This window comes from Rhipicephalus sanguineus, chromosome 7, assembly GCF_013339695.2.
Source record: "Rhipicephalus sanguineus isolate Rsan-2018 chromosome 7, BIME_Rsan_1.4, whole genome shotgun sequence".
Lineage (NCBI taxonomy): Eukaryota > Metazoa > Arthropoda > Arachnida > Ixodida > Ixodidae > Rhipicephalus > Rhipicephalus sanguineus.
The window spans coordinates 125,174,126-125,194,448 of NC_051182.1; the positions used below are offsets into that span (position 1 = coordinate 125,174,126).

The 20,323-nt window shown below is 47.5% G+C and overlaps 1 protein-coding gene across 1 annotated transcript in view; it reads left to right on the forward strand.

Moving 5' to 3' along the window:
* The first annotated feature begins 1,951 nt into the window (after positions 1-1,951).
* LOC119399836 (protein dimmed) overlaps positions 1,952-20,323 on the forward strand; it is a 148,139-nt gene continuing 129,767 nt past the window's right edge. Inside the window, exon 1 of the mRNA XM_037666695.2 lies at positions 1,952-2,496. The gene's annotated coding sequence lies outside the window, so the exon portion shown is untranslated. The remainder of the gene's footprint in view (positions 2,497-20,323) is intronic.

Here is a 20,323-nt window from a genome sequence, read left to right on the forward strand (position 1 = left end):
CTGGTTTCTCTCTTGGTCCCTAATTCATGTTTATATATTGTCTCAATGTTTGGGAAGCGATAAAAAAATGTCCGTAGATGGAAAGAAAAAAAAAAAGGGACTCCCCAAAGGTGCTGCTCCATAATATTGTCGTAATCACAGAAAAAAATTTACTATTATGGCACCATTCTGGCTCTGCAGCATGGGAGCGGTTTCGTCAGGCATGTCCCGTTTTTAAGCGGCCCAGCGGGAACTTTCATGGCCTGTCATGGATAGCGTATTTCGAAAAGGCCGTCTATATCTAGCTATTTCTGCTGGAATTAGGAAGTGCCGGTTGTACACACGATTTTTATCCGGGACTTGGCTGAAAGTCTACAGCACGAAAACTGCAACTACGAAAAAAAAAAAGGCGTTCGCCCTTGTTGTTTTCGTAATGTACATTCAACAATGCTGGTTACTAACACGCTCAATGTACCGTAATTTTTTACCAGAGTTATGTTTTAGAACATGTCAGACTTCAATTATTCAGGAAAGTAATAGTTTCTTCTCTAATAAACTCGTTAAAATGATTGGCGAGTTTGACGTTCTATCGTAGGTTCAACAGAGCATTTATATTCAAGTCATCCAGACGAAAGGAGTTACGATTAAGATTTATGGTATACTATGTTTTTTAACAGTTCCGCCAGTACAGCCGTACACGATGTTCCCGACATCATTCGACACATCATTTTACAGGGCAGTGACTTACTTTACAACAATTATCAAAACTGCGCCTTTAATTAAACCGGTATACTTTCATCCAAATCGCGATTATTTTTTCCCCCGAAAGCCTGCCTTTAGGCATAGTACTACGCAGTATCACAAGTACGCAAACAAATTTGCCTCGTGTATGAAGTGTAAACGTGAGCGTGGGAACGGTCCGTGTAGCGCCATTCGGCCTTCCATATCTTATGGCATCGCCTTCTCTCACTTTTTTTATTGTTTTCTTTATTTCTTGCCGCGTCCTCGGAAGAACATTTTCCGCCAGAGGTCGCCGCATGTTGCTGGCGCCCCTTTTCACGTAGCGACAGGCCAATAGTGATTTCCCGAACGGGCGCCGCGAAACAAATTGACTTCAGTTGGGAGAAAATGCCGCGCAGTTCCCTCTCCCTCCCGCTATCCTCCTCTTCCTTCTTTTCGACTCAAAATAGACTATACGCTCCTTTGGGGGAGATGGGGATGTCTGAACGTACGTAGCTTTTTTTTCCTCGTCGTCCCACGCATTGCCGCGCCTTCCTAGTACCACAAGAGTGCGCGAAAACAACACTTCCCTCTCCACATCCCCATCTGCACCCTCTCTCCCTTTCGACTTAGCTGCCCTCTGCCGTCGAAAGATCGCGGTGGCCGCAAAGAACGTGTCCGAGCTACTACTCCTGCGCATCAGTCGCCGAGGCCTTGTTCTTCTATTTTCACCACTTCTCCTCCTTTTGTAGCGCTTCTTCTTCTTCTTCTTCTTCATCAAGCTACGACTTTCCCTTTTATCTATTCTCCCATTCTACGTAACACACTGCTTTCGGCGATCCCAACGACGACGAAAACGCGGGCTTCTCTTTATACGCGTTTGCTTTTTATCTCCGTGTGTCGCCAAACGAAGCACCGCGAGGAAGCAGCAGCAGCAATCTGCCAACTGAAGACAAGAAACGAGCCAGAAAAGAAGCCGGTATAATAGACAACCAAAGTAAAAAAGAAGGCGCGCGCGCTGCGCGCGCGATCGCGCTTTCGGAAGAGAGCGTGTGGCCCGAAGGCTGCGTCCCCGGTCGGAGCCCCGGGTCTGCCAGGTGGTTGCAGACGTCATCCCATCGGGACTCCGTCATTGGACCGCGGCTCGCGCCGCGGGCTCCGTCGGAGGCTTGGATCTCGCGGGAAGCCTCGGTTCCCGGACCCGTGGTACGCGTTTGGAAGGAGGTGGGGACGCGCGGATTTTTTTTCGCTCGACCGCTCGCTCAGCTTGTTCGGCGTTCGGCGTCGTTAGCGTGTGCACGCGCGCCGCGTGTGCTGGTTGTGTCGGCAAGCTGCAGCAAGCAACCGCCGCCGCGGCCGGTTTTGCTCGTGTGCCTGTGCTCGACTTCGGCGACGTCAACGCGACATTCTTCTCCGTCGTGTGGTTTTCGCTTCTCTTTTTTTAGTGGAGGCCCTATTACTATAACAAACTCGACGTTCTTCTTCGTCTGTTGATCTCCTAGACGGAAGAAAGAAACGAGGAACGAAAGAAACAAGAACCGGAGGCTGCCGTGTTTTGTGAAAGTGTTTGGAAGACAGAAAAGAGTTTTGACAAACCCGACGACGGAACGTTTACCGCGTGGCGCTGGAAACGACTTCCGAAGTTGTCGTTCCACGTTGACGTCGCTAAAACACAGCCCCACACCGAAGAAGAAGAGTCGGAGCGCAGCGGCGTAAGACCAACGTCAAGCCGTCATTTTAACCCCCGCCCCCTTTTTTGTGTGTTCCCCGCATCCGGATCGTTCAACACAACACACGGTAAGAGCTCGAACCACGTTTTTCTTTCTTATCTTCAACTCTTCGTTATCTATTTCTTTCTTTCTTTCCCAGTCGACAGGCATTCGAAGATAACGAATACGCCGACCCGACCAAAAACGCGACGTTGTTTTGCGGGGGTAAGGGTCAGGACCCCCCCGTTTTTCCCTTATCTGTCAGAGGGTACAAATGAAAGAGAGGCTTTTTTTTTTCACTTCTTTCAAACTTTCGTTTCTTTCACTCTCTCCACTCTTATCTCTCTCTCCAGCTTTTGGGTCTCAACGTCACAATGCACTGAACAACCCGCATCCGCGTTTATTTTTCCTTTGCAATCTTTTTTTTTTATATCCGATCGATGACTCGCAAGATAACGCCACAACGCTAAGTGGAAAGCCTGTTATCTCTCACTCTCTTCCGAAACTTTACTTTTTTTTTTGCCCTCGTTCGGATTTTATACAAAATCGTCGCGACGCAAATTTACAAATCGCCTTTTCCTCTCTCCCTCTTTAGTTCTCTTGGAGCGCGTTATTGCTGTCAAGTTTTTTCTGTTGCGCGTAGGAGCGCTCGCGGTCTCCAGCGCCATGTCGTCACCTGTTGATGCTGCCACGTTACAGCTCTGCGTTCAGGACGCGTCGCGCCTACTCCGAGGTTCGCTAAAAATAAAAATGAAAAGCGGTTTCGCGTGTCGATAACTAAGAAGAAGCACCTCACTCATTCCCAAGACGAGTTGTAGTTTAGTTTCTTATATTATTACTTTTTTTTTACAGCGAATGTGACTTGTCTGCGGACCCCTGCTTTAAAGGATTCGCTGGAAGCTGCATTTCTTAGCGACGCATTCTTTTGTTTCACAACTGTTCGTTTTATTTTTCGTTTTATAACAGCCACGTTCCATAAGCCGTTACAGTGAGGAATGGATAACCATAGGCATGTGGCAGTTTGCGTAAACCATTGTTACAATACACGATCAATTAAACAAGACTGGAACAAACGTTTTATCAAATGCAGAGCATTTTCACCCGCCCTCTAGTTTACGTAAGCGACTGCTGATTAAGCTGCGCCGATGTGGGGACTCGGTGGTTCTACTTTGATCTCGAAGCAGGATTATGGGTTATCGCGCGCGTGCTTAATACTGTACGTAGCGGTCCTCTCGAGATTCAGATTACGACTGCATGCATAAGTTGTCGCCTGAATTAGCGAGTAATCCAGTAATTAGAGATAGATAGATAGATAGATAGATAGATAGATAGATAGATAGATAGATAGATAGATAGATAGATAGATAGATAGATAGATAGATAGATAGATAGATAGATAGATAGATAGATAGACAGACAGACAGACAGACAGACAGACAGACAGACAGACAGACAGATAGATAGATAGATAGATAGATAGATAGACAGACAGACAGACAGACAGACAGACAGACAGACAGACAGACAGACAGACAGACAGACAGACAGACAGATAGATAGATAGATAGATAGATAGATAGATAGATAGATAGATAGATAGATAGATAGATAGATAGATAGATAGATAGATAGATAGATAGATAGACAGACAGACAGACAGACAGACAGACAGACAGACAGACAGACAGACAGACAGACAGACAGATAGATAGATAGATAAATAGATAGATAGATAGATAGATAGACAGACAGACAGACAGACAGACAGACAGACAGACAGACAGACAGACAGACAGACAGATAGATAGATAGATAGATAGATAGATAGATAGATAGATAGATAGATAGATAGATAGATAGATAGATAGATAGATAGATAGATAGATAGATAGATAGATAGATAGATAGATAGATAGATAGATAGATAGATAGATAGATCTACACCCCCGCCCGCATCCTCTGTTTCGCTTTGTGGCGCGAAATTTCACCGATCAAATACTGTTTTCGGCTTTATGTTTTTTCTAACTTGCCTACCGATCCAGTTGGCATTCTGAAGTTGCTTCAAAGACATGTATCGCTCGATTTCACGGGAGCAAAAAGAGATTTCTCGTTATGCTCCTGCGACATTAGCGGCCGTATTTTTAGAGGAAGCTGTCAGGAGATATGATGCTGTCAATTATTTTTACTGCGGTAGTATGCCTTATTCGCTCTGGAGAAATGAATGCGCCGCTCCAGCCAGAGTAGCATCTGGCTTCATGTCGGGCGCCGACCGCGAATGGCACTTACTGATACACGAAGCAAAAAAAAAAATAGAGAAAAACGGACCACTGGCCGTATAATCTTTCCGGCTGCAACTACACGGATGAAGTAAGCTGCGGGCGGGATGACACCTGTTGCTAGACTTTCAGGGTGCGGAGGATCGTTTCTTTCTTTTCTTTCCTTTCGGTATTTTCAATTCGCTCACATGCCGCGGTTCTGTAATTACGGGTTGCCAATACAAAAGTATTATTTGGCCCAATGATGCCCCCCCCCCTCCCCTGTAGCTGCCCATGTGGCTGTCCTATCTTTTAATTACCGCAATCAAGATTGAAAACTCCAGCACTGCATGTAAGTGATAGGAGGTCAAGACAAATCTTTATAGTGGAAACTTTCAGCGCAAACCAATAATACTGTTACGGTGCGACATGGGCTCTCCGAAGATAAAGAATACGAGTAAACGTGAAGCGCTTGCGCGGGTGCCTCATCAGCCATATTGTATTGGCTGCCGATTCACTGGTATAAATATCTATTAAATCTACATCTCGCCTCCGTCTCTAGTGGTGGAAGTGCTGGGTTTTTGGGGAGTTTACGTCCCAAAACCACGATATGTTTATGAGAGACGCGGGGTAGTGGAGGGCTCCGGGAATTTCGACCGCCTGGGTTACTTTAACGTGCAGCCGAATTTAAGCGCGCGGGCCTCGTGCATCCTTCTGCCTGCATCGAAATGCGGCCGCCGCGGCCGGGATTCGATCCCGCGATCTCCGGGTCGACAGTCAAGCACCATCAAAAGACACAATCGCAAGGGATAAGGGAAAACCAGGACAGACCGCAACTATGAGACAAAACTGCAGCACTTGTGATCCGACCTGTGGACAGTCCTGGTATGGGCTGAAATATTCGCTTTAAAAAATTACACCATCTCCCACTAAAGGGAACCATGTGGGGATGCGAAGCAGCGCATGGGTTGACATAAAGTTCCGTTCATCACGGGCACCTTGACCGATGTTAACGCGTCCTTGCAAGTGGAGCACACCATGTATTCAATGTAGTTGCTGTTGCTGTTACTCTTGTTGGAGCACGCCACGCGGGTTCATCGCGCGTCTGCAGAATCTCGTTCGCCGACGCCGTCACGTGATTGCTGAGAGAGTGTATGTGGGAGAGGTCACAGCGTCTTACCCAGCCCCTTACACAGGCCCGAGCGCGCTAGCGCGTGCCAGCGCGTTCTGGCTAGGATACAACGCGTTGGTTCATCGCGCGTCTGCAGAATCTCGTTTGCCGATGCCATCACATGATTGCTGAGAGAGTGTAAGGGGAGAGGCCACAGCGTCTTACCCAGCCCCTTACACAGGCCCGAACGCGCTAGCTCGTGCCAGCACACGTGGTATTGTTGGCATTACGCCAAGCTAAGACAGCATACGGCAGCCCGGGCCCCTAAATTGCTCTGCACGGATCATCATCAAGGCGGTCGAAGAACAAGAGGAAGAAGACTCCTTGGCGCGAGTGCGCACTCACTATGTTACAGACGGCTATGCTAGGCGGTAGAATGCGGACGGGCGCCAACGGAACTACGGACAAAGCACAGCGCACCACTCTGCATTGCAGACGTCGCGCGCCAAGCGAAACGCCCACAGCCCCATTACGACAAGCGAAACCAGCCGCAGTGCACGTGCCAGCCCTGCATGCGCACTGTTGGGTAACGGGTGTCTTAGCTTGCGACTGCTTCTGCGCAGAGCTGATAGACGAAGCGATCAAGGCGACGGTGAGTTAGGCAAATTTATATACATATAAACAGAGGCGTTACATATTCGGCGCTGGGGCCGACAGCTTATTGGGCTCGCGCGCACAGAGGTGCGACGACGACCCGGGATTTCTTCGTTCGCTGTTTCTCTCTCCGCGCGGCTTAGTTCTTTTATAGCCCTGGGCGATCGCTTGCATCAGCCAGTAGTTCGAAGCCTCCAATCAGGAACCGCCGTTGGCGCTGGCTCGAACCGGATCCGCGGATGAGAGGGCTTGCCGCACGTTGCGAGAGAAATTTCCGTCGGTTGCGTCAGACGCATCGCCGGAGTTGCCGGGGATTGCGTAAGACTCCCGCCTCGTTGCATCAGCTGGTGTTGACGCCGGTTGCATCAGACAGCCTATCGATGTTGACCCTGGTTGTGTCAGGACGTTCTACCAGCTTGAATGCCTTATCGAAGCAAGCAAGTTTGGGTTGGGAGCCCTGGCATAACAGCACGAGCTCCTACCGAGGGGCCAGTGCGCGTGACGGAGGAAGAAAGCGAGGTTAGAGACATACAGTTTCCTACAACTACCTTGAGGAAACTCTGGCGCTACGATCGTTCAGCCACCATGGGAATGATGGGTAGTTCAAGGATTTGCCTTATCTTCCGTGCTTACGGCTACGAATGCACTTGAGGCTTTGTTTATTGCTGTGTTTTGGCGTTCGTTTCGGATAAAAGAACAGACCGTTGTGAACTTCGTGACCAGATTTAAAGTCGTCAGCCTAAAAGGGTCAAGGTGGTGAAGTGGGACTGCTGAACTTTTGCTGAGCTTCGTCTTGCGACAAAGTTGCTACAGGCCACGCGAAGCCGCATGAAGCTGAAAGAACGAAGTTTAGACAAATCGGTGTACTATTCATCATTCCCATGTTGGCTGAAGCGCCATGCGTTGCAGCTCCTATAGACACCAGCGCCAGAGTTCCCTCTGGTAAATATTGTAGGAAACTCTATGGTTAGAGGCCAGTGGCTCGCGACATCGGCAAACTCCGGGATCGCTCTCTTTCGTCCTCGTTCGCGCTATCGGTTACGCCGTCAACGCCAACCAACGCCAATGGCGACGCCGCTCAACGCAGGAACGGCCACCTAAGAGAGTGGGAGAAACACGCAAGGCCGCCAAGCTCCGCCATACCTTCGGGCTTGGTACCACGAGTGCAATGCTCCCGTAATTTTTAGGAGCGAAGCTCCTTTGGGTGTGGGTCTGACCCTCCTCTGTAGTATGTAGTAGTAGTAGTAGGTAGCCACCTCTAGTTCTTGGAGTGTTCACTAGAAGGCGCTGTCGTAGCCACCTCTACTTCTCGGAAAGATCCCTAGATGGCGCGGAGGCGCCCGCTGCGTTGCAGATGGGTGCTCTAGTCCCCCCCCCCCTTCCCCGCCTCGCAACGCCGACGCTCCGCGCTCGCTGCGTTGCAGATGTGTGCTCTAGTCCCCCGCCCCTCTCTCGCCTCGCGTGGCCGTCGCAGGCAGCATCTGCTAACGAGTTTATTTATTGAAAAAACCGACTGCTCGCGCTGCACAACTGTTCACTGACAACCCCGTATATATAGGCACTGGATTTTGACCTCCAAGGTAGTGCCTGTGTGAGATTTCTCCTGTGCGTGATTAAACAATAAAAATTTACAGCGTACATGTACAATTAAAGTAAGCCGCAAGTCGCCATGACTCTCATCGACCCTTTAGTATAAACGCGCCCGATAACACGTCGTTGATGGTGTACTGAGCAGAATTCACGGAAGATTCACATATGACGCGTGTCATTGGTGGAAGGCAATCGTTCGATTTAGTGCGGCGACGTGCGCTAGGGGGACCGTTGTAATGAAGGGACCACGGAAACCAACAGTACAATAAAAGTTTGATGTTTAATATATACACGGTGTTTCTCACGTGTTTACTTGATCACATACTGGGCGAATTACTCGGAGCATTCACGGTTTACCGATGATTTCCTCCGGAGCTTCGCCCCACTCATCATCATTCACCCCGTGGATATGCTGTGGATTTTTAAAGACGATAGTCTTTCTTGGGGAATTTAAACGCAGAAATGTTGGTCTGTCTTTCTGTCTTTCTGTTTGTCGGCACGTCACTCGATTCAGCCACCCGGTCAAAGTTGAACCACTTGGCCAAGGGCCAGCGATCTTGAACGGCTCACTAGGTTCATACTTGTGTACATTGTTGATCAAAAAGCAAACATTACGCATATCTGAGGCGCAACATATCACTAGGTAAGTATTAGGTGGTGTGTTCCTTTAATAGAAAATACATAGATACGTAATTCTAGAGACCCTAGTTTCTTAAGCTGCGCTGAAAATGCGACTGAGCTGAAACTTGCCTTCCTCCGTGCCCTCTGCACGAGCTCATTGTTGTGTTTCGGTTTCGATTCAGTATTGCACTGTACGAGTGCCATGGGGCGCCGCTCTGGCATTCCTGTTTTACCCAGGCGACGTGTAAATAAAAGAGTGTGTGGAGAGTACTCGTTGAGTGCGGACGTTTCTTCTGCTTCGGCGCTTCGCGCCAAACCGCGTGTTCGGGCTGGCTGGCGTCCCCGCCGGTCGCGTTGGTCACCGCCGGTCTTCACCTGTTGCTGCGCCGGGACTACCAGTTCGCAACACAGCACTCATGTTTCCCGACGTATTGCCAGATGGCGTCCATATCTCACGCAGCGCCTCTTCTATCGTCTTTAGACGACATTCGCAGCGAAGCACGCAGATACGCGGCCAATTTTTGACCTCCTTGTCATAAAGGTAGCTTCAGTTGTGAAGCCGAACTTGACTGATGAGGGACCGACAACGGAGGCGAACGAATCCGGAAATACCAGCAAAGGAGGCGTGGTCGTTAATAAAGGATGTGTGCGGTTCATGACGTGTAGTTTTCTTGCGCTTGTAATGTTTAGGCGCAGCTCAATGTTTTACGGAATATTTGCGCAGAAAACTGAGTAGCGAACCAGCACATCTGCGGAAGTTAGTCCCAGATGGTGATACACCTAAACCCGCTTAGTCTTCTGGTGTCGTGATTTGCAAATCAGTTGTTTAGACGCCTTTTTTTTTCGCGCCATTTGGCGAGAGCTCACCGCCCTCCCAGAGTAGAGTGAAGTTTTCGAACATTTTAAATGCGAAGCATTTCTTAGCGAACCTTTGGCACATTGAGCGTTTCTATCTATCTATCTATCTATCTATCTATCTATCTATCTATCTATCTATCTATCTATCTATCTATCTATCTATCTATCTATCTATCTATCTATCTATCTATCTATCTATCTATCTATCTAGCCGTCTACGTCTGGGTGCCCTCGGATGGTGCTCTACCATTGCTCTACGTGTGGGTGCTCTAGTGTAGTTGAAAATTGGCATGGGAGGGTAAGATGATTTCACGAATGTGACTGTCTGGTCATGACATGAATAACGTTAAAATCCTGTCGAGTACGTCGTCAAACCCTTTCCTCCAGCCACGTGTGGCACGCACCCGGATACCACGGGCTGCGGTGTATGGGTTTGCGCCACAGGTAATTCACAGTTATAGATAACCAGGAACGGCGAGAACAGACACTGGTAAATAATTTCGAGAGCGTTAAGAAAAACCGACATTGGCAGCGCTGACCAGACGAATGCAAAGATTAAAAATTACGATCCCAGCAGGAATCGAACGTAAGCATTCTGCGTGGCAGTCAGGTATTTTACCACAGAGCCACACCAGTTCTAGAAAATGCTTCGGAAAAACACTTTATGCAGGCGCAATGTCAGTGGAACGTCAGTTGTGATTATGGTGCTGGCTATCTAATTTTATAACAAAGCAATAAACAGAGCATATATACTCCTATTACACAGGCGTCATGTCAAGTTAACGTCTGTGGTTCCAGTGTTGGCTCCGCTTTTATAACAGTCTAATAATCTAATAATCGGTGATGCGAAGTTCGTGCAGCTTTCCCTTGGGGTATAACTGGCTTAAATCTTTTTGAGGGAATGTAACCGCCGAGCCATAGCGACCATGCGTGGTATGAAACAGTGTCTGATGGCAAGGTATCAAAGACGAAGTGTTTTTCCGCCTCCGCTTGCTTGCGTCCTGTCAGACGCTCATGGTCGGACTCGCCCGACGACGATTACATTTTCTCGTTGCCGTGAGACGACTCTGCTCCTTTGGGAAGGACTGGTGCCGCAAAGCGGAGGCGCACGCGGGAGATGCAGTAGACGGCAGATCGGTTTTTGGAAACGTCACCACCTTGGTACTCAAGGTGATGGTACCCAAGGTAATGAAAACATCACGTCATTCACGTGATGGAGCAGAATCACGTGACGGCATCACGTAGCGTCACGTCAATCACGTGAGGAAGCTGAAACCCGGAGGCCTACAAAGGGGGTCCAACTTAAATTGAGGACGATTCAGCAAGCCAGGGAAAGGAAAACGATAGGTGGGCGCACTCAGTCTGACGGTGGTGAGGAATGCGTACTTTGACCATATTAGGATATTATAACCACGATATACTGATAAGGCTCTGCCATAGTGCAAAGCCCTGAGAAGGTTTCACAACGGAAGCTTGGCCTCAAATAATCTAATCAAACACGCGGCTATGGTCCTTGGCTGAAAAGACACCTGTTGATTTCGCAGCGTGTACCCGCAGTCACTCTGTGCCTTTCTTATCTCTCTATACCGGCGTATTGTGCATAAACGCGTACGAGGGATCAACATCCTGTTGGCTGGCCCGTACGGCAGCGTTTATTACCCTTTCCTAGCTTTTATATTCCCGGGCCGCACAATAGTTCGCCGTTGTTTCCTGCGGCGTCGGAGGAGGGGGAGGTCTTTAAACTCCGTTTAAACGCAGCTCGTCGTCGCCCTTGACGTGGAGCGCAACCTTTATCCCGCTCCGTGTCACCTGTTGTGAGAGTTTTGGGTCGTTCAGTTTGTGCGCTTCCGGGAAGTCGTTCTCGTGTGAGCCTCGGCGGCGGCGGCGGCTGCCTGCGCGATTATACAGAGACGCGATATTCACCGCAACGTGCCGTTGAGGTCCCGTTCGCTTACCTCGACAGTCTAGTATAAAGGATCCGCCATGGTTGCGTAGCACCAAGTGTGTCGCGTTGCTAAGATTGCCAACCACGGCGGCCGCATTTCGATGAAATTGAAATTTAACTGGCTAAGCATACAATGGACGCTATACAGGAATAGCACGGAACAGGGCGTCGTGTAAAGACGAGAAGAAAAAGCAAAAACTCACAGGGTCCTTTGTGCATTCATCTAAGACGACTCGAAGGCGAAAGCCATCTTCTTCTTTTTCTTCTAAGTCAATGTATTCATCCTACCCTGCCATCCTCCGAAAGCTTTCTGCACCTAATGTGGATGCCTCCATGATCGAAGACACCTCCCCTGATTTTGCATTGCCTCCGTGATCGGCGAACCTTCAACCAAGCTACGATGCCATGTTATGACGTAATCAGTCACGTGACGCTCACAATGACGACACAATGGTGTCACAAATTTCGCCGTTATGTGGCGTCATATGGGGACGTCATGACGTGATGTCTTTTTTTGCATTGCTCCTGTTGTCCCCGACGCCGCGACAGTCAATTTTCGCGTTTGATGAGCCATCGAAGGCTTTCGTGTTAATAAATAAAACACAATAAAAACGGGACAGGGCGAAGTCTGTGCGCAAAGAAGACACAATTCCAAGGATTACAACGCGAGAGCTGTTTCTTTTAGCATAGATGCAAAAAAATTGACATTACCGAACATTTGCAATCGTTTAGCCGACATAGGTCGACGCTAGACGCCATTTGCCAACAGCTAGCCAAAATAGAAATTCATTTAGTAATATGCAGCAAAATTAGATCTTTTGCTGTACTCAGTGCTTTAAGTTTATTCGTCAGCCTCAATACAGAAATGTGTCACATTCCAGCTGACAAAAAACGGCTAACAAATAGGTAGACATCCGCGGCACTCCTCGTTGGTGTTAAAACAGCTGCCACACAAAAACGTGATGCATAAGCCTCCGCAGCTTTCGATGCTGTGCGTGGTGGGGCGGAGTATTATTAGAGACGCGTTCATCAATTTGTTCGCGTTGCAACATCCAAGTTGAATATCAACAGTTGCTTATGACGCTCAGACCGCCATCACTCTTTAAAGGAATGATGATGATTAGTGGGTTCTTGTGGCACAAGGACCATGGGTGGCCAAAGAGTGCCATGTCTTTCTATGTGGTTTTAGCGATGATCAATGATTACGATGACAGGATGTATTATGGCTGTATAGAGGCCTAAATCACGTGCTGTATGACAGCGTAAACGATGAGTATATAGCATAAAACCATGGCAGTGACAAGTGATGTGATCTATGGGTGTGGGATGAATGTATGAGAATGTATGGGAACTTTAGAAGCATTCTTTCTGGAAGTGAACATTTTGTAATTAAATATATATAAGGAGAGGTTGGTGCCAATGCGTGGCTCCGGCTACTCCCAACCATTGTGGGAGTGAACATTACGTCAACCGACAGAGTGAAGCTTAAATTGACATTTCAACATAAAGAAGAGCCTTCAAGAACCCGTAAAATCACCTCAGGAGTGTTTAACGCTGTATTATGCTGTAAACGTTCCTTCAGTGATTGTACCTTTCATCAATGTGGAGACTGGAGCGTAAATAAGCGTTGTATTACGTAGAAGAGCCTAGAAAAGCTTTAAACATATTTAAAGCTGTATTGGGCTCTAAACGTTCCCTAGAGGAGTCATCATTCTCTGAAACTACAGATTTGCAGCTTAAATTAGCATTTGAACACGTAGAATACCCTTGAAGAGCTTAAAAAGCCTACAAAGAATGTTTAAAGCTCTATCAATCTCTAAACATTCCTTGTGATTGGAGCTTACAATTAAGCTTCAAACATTCCTTATAATATTGGAGCTTAAAGAAGCACTGACACAAAAATTTTGCACCTTGTTCTTTTTTTTTTTTTGCAATAGATAGCTTATGATCAACTTATCACGGCTGCAAACCTCGTTTGCGCGAGTGTGCGACGGTTATTTATTTAGAGACGTTTTTAGAGCGCCCAGTCGCAGTTTCGGTTTCAAAGAGTAGCGAGCTAAGCAGCACTACTTCCGGAGGACGGGTAAGCACAGCTGGCCACGTGACCACGCAAAATTGTGACGTAGGCGACGCGCGAGAGCGGGTGCGGCGGGCGCGGTTCGTCCGCTACGCCAGTTCGTCTGACGCGGGACGCTTCGAGCTGCTTGCTTTTTGATCCGCGTTTTTCACGCTAGAAGTGCGGACGTCGTCCGTGTCGTTGCCATGCATGGTTCGAGCAGTCAATACAGTAAAGCCTCGGTGATACGATCTCGGCTTGTACGAATTTTGGGGTGATACGAATTTTTCTGTGCTCCCGGCCAAGGCCCATTAGCCTGCAATCTATTGGAGTACGGTTGGTGCGAACCGATTTGCACCCCGCAACGTTTGATACGAACGTACGCTAGCGCGCAGGTACGAACACGTGCGTCCGCACTGTCGCAGAAGAGGACGCGGCAGTCACGCGCGGGCGCGGGCATGCGCGCTGCGCGACCATCAACGGTGCGTCGCGGCCTCAAAGATGCGCGCGAATATTGGAGGCCTTCAGGCGCCTTCGCGTTTAGGTTACAGATGACGTTGACATCGCGCTTTTTTTTTTCGACGCGTTGACGCGTGCTTCTGTGCTCGATTGAGCAGCGTCTTTGTACTGTGTTAACAGGTGCCTGCCACGTCGATGCAAGCCATGTCACCGCAATCAGACGTTCTATGAAACAAGACTGAAACTTGGGCTGCGGGTCCACCATGAAGTCCCATTAAAGGTGGACAAAGACCTCAAGAGACGAAGCAGACGGTCTTGGCGAGGGAGCTTGGCCTCCAGCTATGGTGTGCAAGCGCTTTTTAAGTCACTTTCACCGCAGTACTTTTGTGTCGTGCAAAAAAACGTAGTAAGATTAGCAATGGGCTACTAGCGGTTACGGGGCACAACACATCTGGTTCATTAAATACACAAGTGCGCATGCACCTTATATACGAGTACATTTCTGATCGTTGTCGTTTAAAAACTTTACTGGCAAACATTCAGAGCTCCTGATGGCGTTGCTGCGGCCCTGAGAAACACTGAATCAAAACGTATGCCAACTTTATTTTGTCGCACACTAATTTTCCATGTTTTTTGGTGATACAAATTTTGGATGATACGAAAATTTTTGGTAACCCCGCGAGATTCGTATCACCGAGGTTTCACGGTAGAGAGTTTTAGTCTGCTCGGCATTAAAAAAGGCGTCGCGTAAAACCAAATAAAGTGTCCCCAAGGTGGATGGATGGATGGATGGATGCTATGATTGTCCCCTTTATAACGGGGCGGTGACATGTCTGCCACCAGGCTCGAAGAAAAAAAAAGAAAAAAAAAACTTCCTTGTTTCATGTTGGCCTAATACCTTATCTACATTGATTAAATCTGTGTTATTATACCACAAAAAATATAAATTCACGGTCCATCTCTCTGCCTCTTAAGGCAGAATGACCTTATTTTTCCCCATTATTTATTTTTGTACTTTATCTGTACTTTTCTGCCACCAATACTCTAACCGTCTCTTACTTATTTCTATCGCGGACGTGTTCAGCTTTCCATTGTTGTCCCTAAAACCCAAGGCTTCATGTAGACTCGTGCCCACACGTATACCTGGGTGAATACCGCCACATTCAATCAGTACATGTTCCATCGTTTCCTTAGTTCCCCCGCAGCATGTACATTGTTCTTCTTCGTTACTGAATCTCGCTTTATAACTACGCGTTCTAAGGCAGCCCGACCTTGCTTCAAACAGTAAAGCGCTTCCCCTTGAATTATCATAAAACCTTTCCCTCCTTATTTCGTTTTTTCCCTTTCGGTAGTTACTCAGAGCCGGCTTCTTTTCCATCGCTGTCATCCAATAAGTCTTCTCCGCCTCTCTGACCTTCCGCTTAATGCTCCTTGTTGCCATATCGCCCGCACTGCCAGCCGTATATTTACTGGTGAGCCTCCTAGTTCTTTTTCTCCACTGCGTGTCAACGCTTTTTCTATACAAATACTTGAAAACGTTCCCTGCCCATCTACTCTTCTTCATTTTCCTCAGCCTCTCTTCGAATCTCATTTTGCTCTGAGCTTCCCTCACTTCAAAGCCTGTCCATCCCATATCCCATAAGTGGCGCCAGCTATGGAGGATTAGAAACAACTAACCAACGCGTAATCTATGTCCTCCGAGCATTCGGAAGCGCCCATTTCGACTCGTTAACCATACAGCATCGATTATTTGACTATGGCTCTCAAAAACGGCGCCGAATCGGGACGAATGCATTGCTTTCGAATCTTAAGGACATGAATCTAAAGCAAATCGAAGCATCAGTTCGGAGCTTACACGCTGCAGAGCGCACGACGGCCACTTGATAGATTCGAAGTGGACGACAACCGCTTTTGGCAGTGCGGCCATGTTTTTCGGAGGCGCGAATGCCTGGCCGGAAAAGCTTGCCGTGCACGTTGGACAGCATCGCGCGTGCGGCGACGGCTGGTGTTCTGCGGCACCACGCCGTTGCGGCAGGCTTGCCGCTAGCGTGATGAGGCCATAACATCTGCCAAATGGCACGACGAGCGAACAGCGGAAGGGAGCACAACCGGCACACACAAAGCCGCAGGCACGGAGGAAGAAATGGCAGGCAGCACAAGCGCACAAGCGCAAGGGCACAGCCAGCAACCAGCCAACACAAACTCGTGACGTAGGTTTGTTTACATATCCGCCGCGTTGATGTCGGCGTCGCGAGGTGCTCGCATCTCGCTCAGTCGCGCGCCATGCACTTTAAAATTGATTTTAAATATGTTCTAGGCTATATTAGCCCTTAATATTTCGTAGACGTTGTGTATGGCTCCACATACATCTATTTCACTCATTATCTCGCCTTCGAAATTTTGTGTCAGTGCTCCTTTAAATAAGCTTTTGACTACGTAAAAGAGCCTCGAAGAGCATCGAAAAGCCTAGAATGAGCGTTTAAAGCTCTATTAAGCTCTGAAAGTTCCTCCTACGAGTGACCGATTCATCAAACTAGAAGTAGAAACTGCAGTGCTTAAATCAGAGTCTGAATAGCTGCATAATACCACGTGCTGACCTTCACAATGTTAAAAGTCGGTGCAGTATGTTTCTCGCCGCAGCTCCTGCAAGGTATCCATTTAATTAATAAATGAAATTCGACACCTCAACCGCCACGAGAACGACATCTTTGCAACAGCGATTGTTTGCCCTTATCTCGATAGCACATGTGTTCCTTCTGTACGCGCATAACATCCCCGAGCTAGCTGAACTACATTTACTGTGTTTATATATTCTTTGCTCGTAGTTGACGTGTGTCTGCTTTTGTTTTTCCTCCTTAACATTCCTCCATTTTTTAATTTTTTTGCTATGTTTATTATTCCGTTCGATTCGTCTCCTCGTATAAGTGTCAGGATGTATAAGGAAAGAAAAATACCAACGCAAAACACAGTGAAGAATTAATGTCCACAGCGGCCGTCAGGAGATGACAGCGCGCGTTAACATTTCATTTTTTTTTTCTAGCATCGTCGGCAAATGTCATTCAGCTTTCCTTTTTTTTTTCTGCAACGTTGAGATGGGTTCACTAACCTGTCAGTCTTGTCAGAGCTGTACGCCACGTGTTGCTCGATTCGCATTAATCCCTTCACTGCCCGTCTGGCTGTGATGTCTGGCTACCAAGCGCGTAGCTCGCCGGGAGTCGAGCCCTAATGGCGAACTACGATCACTCGCGCCAGAATTTTGCGCCGAAGCTCTCGCACCAGCCTCGCTTGTAAATGCGTATGGTTACAGAGCGATATCTACGGTACTGGAGAAATGTATTTGTTAGTACCAATATTTCGGCGTGTTATTCCTGCGCTGTTGCTGCTATTCAAGCGAAGCTCGTTATAACAGATTTCGGTGCCGGTGTCGTGCGCCAGAAACCCGGCCCCAGAGAGCCTACAAAAATGCGGCCATCGAAGGTGCGCCACTCACAGGCGCACTTGTATGCGCCGTTTTCCGATAATTGATGCTCTCTCGGCCTTGGGCTTGTCGGCAGTCAACAGTTTCTGATATGGCAATCTGATCTTTTATTGAAGTCACCTGTCATTTCGCGTTGACACATTTCATTGTTGCCTGATTATGAGCGCATGACCGTCGTGGTTGCCAATAGCAACTGAAGTGTTGCGCTGCTAAGCACGTGGATGAAGGTCAAATTCCTGTCATGGAGGAAGGAAACAGTCAGGAGGGAGCATTGCGCAGTGCGAAAGAAAGAAAGAAAGAAAGAAAGAAAGAAAGAAAGAAAGAAAGAAAGAAAGAAAGAAAGAAAGAAAGAAAGAAAGAAAGAAAGAAAGAAAGAAAGAAAGAAAGAAAGTACGCCAGCTGCGCATTTTCCCGATAGCGGAAGGGCTCCTGAGTTTTGTTTTTGCTGGTGCTTCCCAGCCACTTCTGTGGAGGGGTGAAGTTATTCTCGAAACGTCGGGTTTTACTCATTAAGTAACAGCATTTCACTTAGGAGTTTATTAATCGGTGGGCCTTATTTCAAACCATAGCTTCGTTTCAACGAGACAGATTTCTGTCAAAAGTTCACGGTTAAATCTTATATTCACCTACTACTATCACAGCCATAGCTGCAGCGTTAGGCTTTTGTACGAAAGGTCAGTAACCTTTCTGTCCTGCTTTCTGCCCAATATCCGCCTGGCTGTAACGTCTGGCTGCCATGCGCACAGTTCACCGGAGAATGAAGCCCTTGCACTTAAGTATGGGGAGTCGGTCGTACTGACGGCTGTTCTATTGTTCGCGAAAGCATTCTGCATTGAAACTGTCGCACTAACCGGGCTTTTATAGGTTACATACAGAGCGATATGTATGGGACTAGAGAATGTTGCATCTTAATGCGAATAATACGACATACTATTACTTGTTGCGGCTATTGTATTATCCTTATGCTCATGTGCTACGTTTACAGTGATAACTACAGCGATGTGGTTTAGGAGGAGTGGCCACTGACGTGTCAGTCCTGGATTTCACGTGCTACTCTGATCACATCATCCTCCTGTGTGTAACTGAAGTTTAATGGTGAACTAAGCGTTCATACCCTAGTAGTGCAATTCCGATCCATTGCTGTCGTGTCGCTTACGAGCTTTTGCTTTGATGCATTCGTAATAACTTCGCTTGAATTCCTTTTTTGTAGGCGATATCTGCGGGAATACAGGATATTATCTCTTTGCTACTAATATTTCGATGTAATATTCGCGGCCTTATTGGTATTATACTGAGGTTATGGTAGTGTGTCACTATTACAATGATAGCTACATTGATCGGGTTTATGAGTAGAGGTCACTAACCTACCAGTATTGCCTGTGAAGTACTGCACTAATAATAATAATAATAATAATTGTTTGGGTTTTACGTCCCAAAACCACGATATGATTATGAGGGATGCCGTAGTGGTGGGTTCCGAAAATATCAACCACCTGGGGTTGTTTAACGTGCACCTAAATCTAAGTACAAGGGCCTGTAGCATTCCCGCCTCCATAGAAAATGCGGCCGCCGCGGCCGGGATTCGATCCCGCGACCTTCGGTCAGCAGTCAATCACTATAACCACTAAACCGACGTGGCGAGATGTCACATGCTGCGTTGATCACATCATCTGCCTGACTGTAAGTGCACTTTGACGGCCAATCAAGCCTTCATACCGAAATTATAGCTTTGTTCGGTCTTTATAAATGTCGTATTACTCAGACAAGCTTTTTAGAACGGATGCTCTGGTATTTATGTGTTGCTGGTACAGCGATAGCTACTTCGCTAAAAAGCAATTATGTTCGCGAAATGCCGATATTTAAATGTGATACTTTAGTATTATTGCAAGTTTGCTTTTCCTCACTTTTATGACAATCCCGGCTAAAGCGACATATCGTAAAAGAAAAATGTCACTAACCTGCCAGTCCTGCCTGCTGCACGCTATGATTTCAGATCATCACGTGTCATATTATCCGCATACGTGCCTTCTGGTTGTAAGCGTAGTTCAATGTGCAATCAAGCGATCATACCAAAATATAGAGTAATCCATACTTCGGTAAGGTGGGCGATGTGGGCCTGCTGTTATGTCATTTTCACTTTGTAATGGCGCACCAATGGACGAGGACACTACATGTCAACTTTGGACAGGTAGTTACCACGTAGCCGAACCGTAAGACGGAAGTTACTTGAAGAATAAGGATGGGATGGAGCACAATCGGCAGGCACTCTCAAACCACGAATGGTAGTTTACCACTGTCCCTCAAGAGGAAGCTATGTAACAGCTGCATCTTACCGGTACTTAGCTGCGGAGCAGAAACCTGGAGGCTTCCAAAGAGGGTTCAACTTAAACTGAGTGCGACGCAGCGAGCATTGGAAAGGAAAATGATGGGTCTAACCTTAAGGGACAAGAAGATAGTAGAGTTGGTCAGGGAAGAAACGGGGGTTAAGAACATCTTAGTTGAAATCAAGAAGAATTTGGCATGCACAGGCCATGTAGCGCGTAGGCAAGATAACCGCTGGTCATTAAGACTAACAGGCTGGATTTCAGGAGAAGGTAAACGCGCGAGGGGGAGACAGAAAGTTAGGTGGGCCGATGAGATTAAAAATATCGCGGGTGTAACGTGGCCGATGCCAGCACAGGACCTGGTTGATTGGCGGAACATGGGAAAGGCTTTTGCCCTACAGTGGGTGCAGTCAATATGATAATGATGATTAACGAGGGCACACGCAGAAGGAGACATCTGATGACACACAGCGATGTGGGTCGCTGTATGTCGTCTGATGTCTCCTTCTCCGTGTGTCCTCGTTCATTGCTGCAATATTACGAAGTGAAAATCATGCCGACTTT